This window comes from Myotis lucifugus, unplaced genomic scaffold (genome assembly GCF_000147115.1).
Source record: "Myotis lucifugus unplaced genomic scaffold, Myoluc2.0 scaffold_677, whole genome shotgun sequence".
Taxonomy (NCBI): domain Eukaryota; kingdom Metazoa; phylum Chordata; class Mammalia; order Chiroptera; family Vespertilionidae; genus Myotis; species Myotis lucifugus.
The window spans coordinates 174,586-180,465 of NW_005871725.1; positions in this window are offsets into that span (position 1 = coordinate 174,586).

The window sequence follows — 5,880 nt, forward strand, 5'->3', positions numbered from 1 at the left end:
GTGGGCATGGGCTTGGGCATAGTGAAGGTACAGTCAATTAGCATATTTGTCTTTTATTAGTGTAGATATGTGCTTCAGTCAGTGGTCCCAATTCTTTCCTCTAATGTTTACCAATTCGCATTCAAACATACTCAGCAGAGGGGCATTTTGGATTAGAGGAGGGTGTTAAAGAAGCTTTTATTTTCTAACACTGCAGGCTGCTTTCTTATTATCAAAGCAGTTAACAGCCTGCAGTTACTCATCAACATTGAATGTAGACAATTTCCTACAACTGTAGTTAAAACTGTGGTTGGTATCTATGATAGTACTTGATATTAATGTTAGCCCCTTAGAGCTTCTTTGAAACGTATAATTAGGTGAGAGAGAGATAAAATGATAACATTTTTATTTTTATTAAATTTATCAGGCGTAACAACAGTTAACAACATTATATAATTATTGGCTTACAGCTTTATAATATGATATCTATATACTCTTTTTTGTGCTCTCCACCCAAAACCTAGTCTCATTTCATCACCATGTATTTCACCCACATTGCCCGTTCTCCCCTCATCTCCTCTCCCCTCTAGTAACCACCATTCTAACGTATGTACCTATACGTTTAATGGGGGCTTTTTGTTTTGTTTATATATCTGTTGCTTTTTGTGTTATATTCCACATGTGTGTGAAATCATATGGTTCTTATTCTTTTCCATCTAAATTATTTAACTTAGCCCTAGCAGTTTGGCTCAGTGGATAGAGTGTTGGCCTGCAGGCAGAAGGGTCCCAGGTTTGATTCTGGTCAAGGGCATGTACCACTGTTGCAGGCTCCTCCCTGGCCCAGGCCCTACTGGGGGATAGGGAGGGTGCGTGCAGGAAGCACCCAATCGATGTGTTTCTCTCACATTGATATTTCTCTCTGTCTTTTCCTCTCTCTTCCACTCCCTCTAAAAATCAATGGAAAAATATCCTCGGGTGAGGATTAAAAAATAATAAATAAATAAATAAATAAATAAATAAATAAATAATAGTTTCACTTAGTATAATGCTCTAAAGATATATCCATGGGGTCAAGTTCACAAAAACCCTTCTGATACCAGGGTCCATACTTTCAATGCTATGTTTTCTTCTATGTGTTTTAATGTTTCATGTCTTACATTCAAGTCTTTCATCAATTTTGAGTTCATTTGTGTGTGTGTGTCAGAGAGCAGTATAGTTCCATTCTTCTGTGTGTGACTTCACAGTTTCCCCAATGCCATTTACCGAAGAAACTTTACCTTCTCCTCTTGTGTTTCTAAATTTTTTTGAAAATTAGTTGCCCAGTTGTATGTTGGTTTAGTTCCATGCTCCTGATTCTGTTCCATTAATCTGTGTGCCTGTTTTTTTTGCCAATACCATACTGTTTCGATTCCTGTAGTATAGTCAGAAGAAAGAGATTCTGTTCAGGTCCTCTGCCCATTTTTAAATTGGATTAGTTTTTGTGGTTTCATGCAAATTTGAGGAATTTTTGGTTCTATTTTTTTTTTTTTTTGAAAAATGCCATTGGGATTTTGATGGGGATTCCATTAAATTTGTATATTGCTTCAATATGACATTTTAAATATATTAATCCTCCTAATCTATGAACATGCAATATGTTTCCATTTTTTGTGTCTTCCTTAATTTCTTTTAACCATGTCTTGTAGTTCTCAGTATACGCATACTTCACTGTCTTGTTAAATGTATTCCTAAGTATTTTATCCTTTTTGTTGCAATTGTAAATGGGATTCTTTTCTTTATTTCTCTTTCTAATATTTTATTGTTAATATATAGGAATGCAACAAATATTTTATGTTGACTTTGTATCCTGCAACTTTACTGTATTTGTTTTATTGTTTCTCATAGTCTTTTGGGTTTACAACATATAGAAACATGTCATCTGCAAATAGTACAGTTTTATTTATTTATTCCAATTTTGAATGTCTTTAATTTATTTTTCTTGCTTGATTCATCTTTTTAAGACTTCTAGAACTATGTTGAATAACTGCGGTGACATTGGGCATCCTTGTCTTGTTCCTGATCTTAGAAGAGAAGCTGTCAGTTTTTCACTTTGAATATGATACTAGCTGAGGTTCGGTATATATAGCCTCTACTATTTTGAGGTCCTTTCCTTCTATGCTCATTTTATTGAATGTTTTAATCATAAATGGATGCTGTGTCTTGTCAATTGATTTTATTGCATCTATTAGCATAATCATATGATGTTTATTTTTATTTTAATGTGGTGTATTACACAGATTGATTTGCATATGTTAAATCATTCTTGCATCCCTGGAATAATCTCCACTTGATCATGATGTGTGATACTTTTAATGCATTTTTGTATTTTATTTGCTATTATCTTGTTTAGGATTTTTAATCTATGTTCATCATTCAGAAATATTGCCCCATAAGTTTTGTTGTGTGTGTTGTCCTTGCCTGGTTTTGGTACCAGGATAATGTTGGCCTGTAAAATTATTTAGGAAGTATTACCTCCCCTTCAATTTCTTGGGAGAGTGTAGGAAAGATTGGTATTAAATCTTCTTTAAATATTTGACAGAATTCACCAGTGAAGCCATCTGCTCCTGGCTTTTTTAAGGGAAGATGTTTAATTACTGCTTCTTTTTCTTCCTAGTGTAGAAGTATTTAGGCCTCCTAATTCTTCATGTTCAATTTAGGAAGGCTGTATACTTCTAAGAAATTTTCCATTTCTTCTAAGTTATCAAATGTTGTGGCATATAGCCTTTCATAGTATTCTTGTATAGTCCTTTGTATTTCTGTGGTGTCCATTGTGATTTCTCTTTTTTTCATTTCTAATTTTATTCATTTGAGACTTTTCTATTTTTTTTCCTTAGTAAGTCTAGCCAGAGATTTTTCAATTGTACTTATCTTTTTGTTTCTGTTCTAATTTTTATTATTTCCTTCCTTCTATTGATGTGGGGCTTTGTTTGTTCTATTTTCAAATCTTTAAGATGAAATATTAGATTTTTTTATTTGAAATTTTTCATGTTTCTTGAGGTAGTCCTATGGTGCTCTTAGTATCATTTTTGTTGCATTCCAAAGTTTTGTCATATTGCCATTTTTATTTGTCTCTATGTATCTTTTGATCTCTTATTTCTTCTTTGATGTAATAATTGTTCAATAACATGTTTAATTTTCACATTTTGTGTTTTTTTCCATTTTTCTTCTTGTAGTTAATTTACAGTTTCATAGCATTTGGTGGGAAAATTCTTGCTATAACTTCTTAAATTAATTTGGAGTAGTTTTGTGCCCCAATACATGGTTTATTCTAATGAATGATCCATGTGCACTTGAGAAGATATATATTCTATCATTTTGAGATGGAAGGTTCTGTAAAAGCTGATTGTGTCCTTTGGAACAATGTGGCCAATATATCCTTATTGTATTTCTTTTTGGATGACTATTCATTGCTGTAAACAGGGTATTTGGGTCCCATACAAAAATTATATTTTTCAGTTTCTCATTTTAGGTCTGACAGTAATTGCTTTATATATTTTGGTGCTCACAGATTAGATGCATATATCTTGATGTATTATATCTTCATGATGAATTATCCTCTTTATTATTTTAAAATGTTCATCTTTGTCTTCTGTTAACTTTTTATCTTGAAATCTATTTTGTGATATCAGTATGGCCACACCCCCTTTTCTCCGGATGCTGTTTGGTTAGAGTATCATCTTCCACCTCTTCACTTAGAGCAGTGGTTCCCAACATGGGGCACACACCCCATGAAGGACAATTTGATTTTTAAGGGGGCAATTTGAGAATGAGTTATTAACAGTGAATTTTTGCATTTCTTATGATTCTAGGGGTCTCATACACAGTATATAAATACATATTGTGACATACACATTTCAGTTCTCTATTATATGTTTTGAAACTTTATTTGCTGTTTTTTTCATATTACTTCATATTATTATTTTTTAATAACTTCTTAGTGATTGCTTCCTCAGCACTTCAACTGTCCTTTTGTTCTTTTATTTTTCTCTTCATGGATGCCATGTTCTTTGGAAGCTTGTTTAGACCAAGTTAATGGTCTTGTAGGCTTCCTCCACATGAATAGGAGCTTACTTTTTGAATAATAAGAATTGTATGTCATGGGGGGGGGGCATCAGGATGTTAGAGATGCTTAGGTGGGGCGTGGCCAAAATAAGCTGGGAACCACTGACTTAGAGCCTGAGTTCATCTCTTTGTAGCTGGGATGGGTCTCCTGAAGGCATTACATTACATGCCTCAGTTCTACATTTTTGTTTTGTGGTTACCAATATGTTTAAGTAAAAAGCTAGAAGTCTGGTGCATGAATTCGTGTATGGGTTCGGTCCAGCTGTGCTCCCACCCATAGGGGCTGATCGGGCCAGGCTGGTGGGGGCGAGTGGACACAGGTGGTTGGCCTGCCAGCCCCACCCCAAATCGGGGGGGGGGGGGCGGTTGGGGGTGGGGCAGGCCAGGGGGAGGGCCCAGCTGGGGGGAGGGACCGCTTCCCAATCAGGCCAGTTGGCCTGCCACAGTGGGCATCATTGCAACCGGTCATTCCAGTTGTTCTGATCATTCCGGCATTCCAGTTGCTTGGCTTTTATATATATAGACTAGAGGCCCAGTGCACAAAAATTTGTGCACTCAGGAGGGTACCTCAGCCCGGCCTGTGCCCTCTCACAGTCTGGTACCTCTCGGGGGATGACCACCTGCTGGCTTAGGCCTGCTCCCCGGGGGGATTGGGCCTAAGCTGGCAGTCAGACAACACTCTGGTAGCACGGGAGCCTCGGGGGATGTCCACTTGCCAGCGGGGAGCAGGCCTAGCTGCAGTTGGACATCCTTAGCGCTGCTGAGGAGGTGGGAGAGGCTCCCACCACCACCACTGTACTGGCAGCCGTCAGCCTGGCCTGTGGCTGAGCAGAGCTACCCCTGTGGGAGCGCACTGACCACCAGGGGGCAGCTCCTGCATTGAGCATCTGTCCCCTGGTGGTCAGTGTGTGTCAGTGAACAGTGGTTCCCAGTCGTTCTGCTGTTAGGGTCCATTTGCATATTATCCTTTTATTATATAGGACTAGAGGCCCGGTGCACAAAAATTTGTGCACTCGGGGAGGGAGGGGGGTCCCCCAGCCCGGCCTGTGCCCTCTCGCAGTCTGGGACCCCTCGGGAGATAACGACCTGCTGGCTTAGGCCTGCTCCCGGGTGGCAGAGGGCACGCCCAATCCCTAGGTGCAGCCCCTGGTCAGGCTCAGAGCAGGGCCGATTGGAGAGTTGGGGTGCCGCCCCGTCATGCACAGAGCAGGGCGGATTGGGAGGTTGGGATGCCACCCTCAGTCACGCTCAGGGTAGGGCCTGAATTGTGGGGTTGGGGGCACTGCCCCCTGTCACACTCAAGGCAGGGGTCGATGGGGAAGGTTTGCGGTCCCACCCCCCTGTCACGCACAGAGCAGGGCCGATCAGGGGGTTGGGGTGCTGCCTCCTGTCACTCACAGAGCAGGGCCCATCAGGGGGGTTGGGGCTCCATACCCTGTCACACACAGAGCAGGGCCGATCAGGGGGTTGGGGAGCTCCCCCTGTCACTCACAGAGTAGGGCTAATAGGGGAGTTGGGGCACCACCCCCTGTCCACACACAGAGCATGGCGGATCAGGGGGTTGGGGCACTGCACCCTGTCACACTCAGGGCAGGGCCAATGAGGGGGTTATGGCTCTACCCTGTCACACACAGAGCAAGGCCCGTGGAGGGGGGTTGGGGCGCCACCCTCTATCACCCACAGAGCAGGGCCGATCAGGGGGTTGGGGCGCCGCCACTGTCACACTCAGGGCAGGGCTGATGGAGAGGTTATGGCTCTAACCTGTCACACACAGAGCAGGGCCGATCAGGGGGTTGGGGC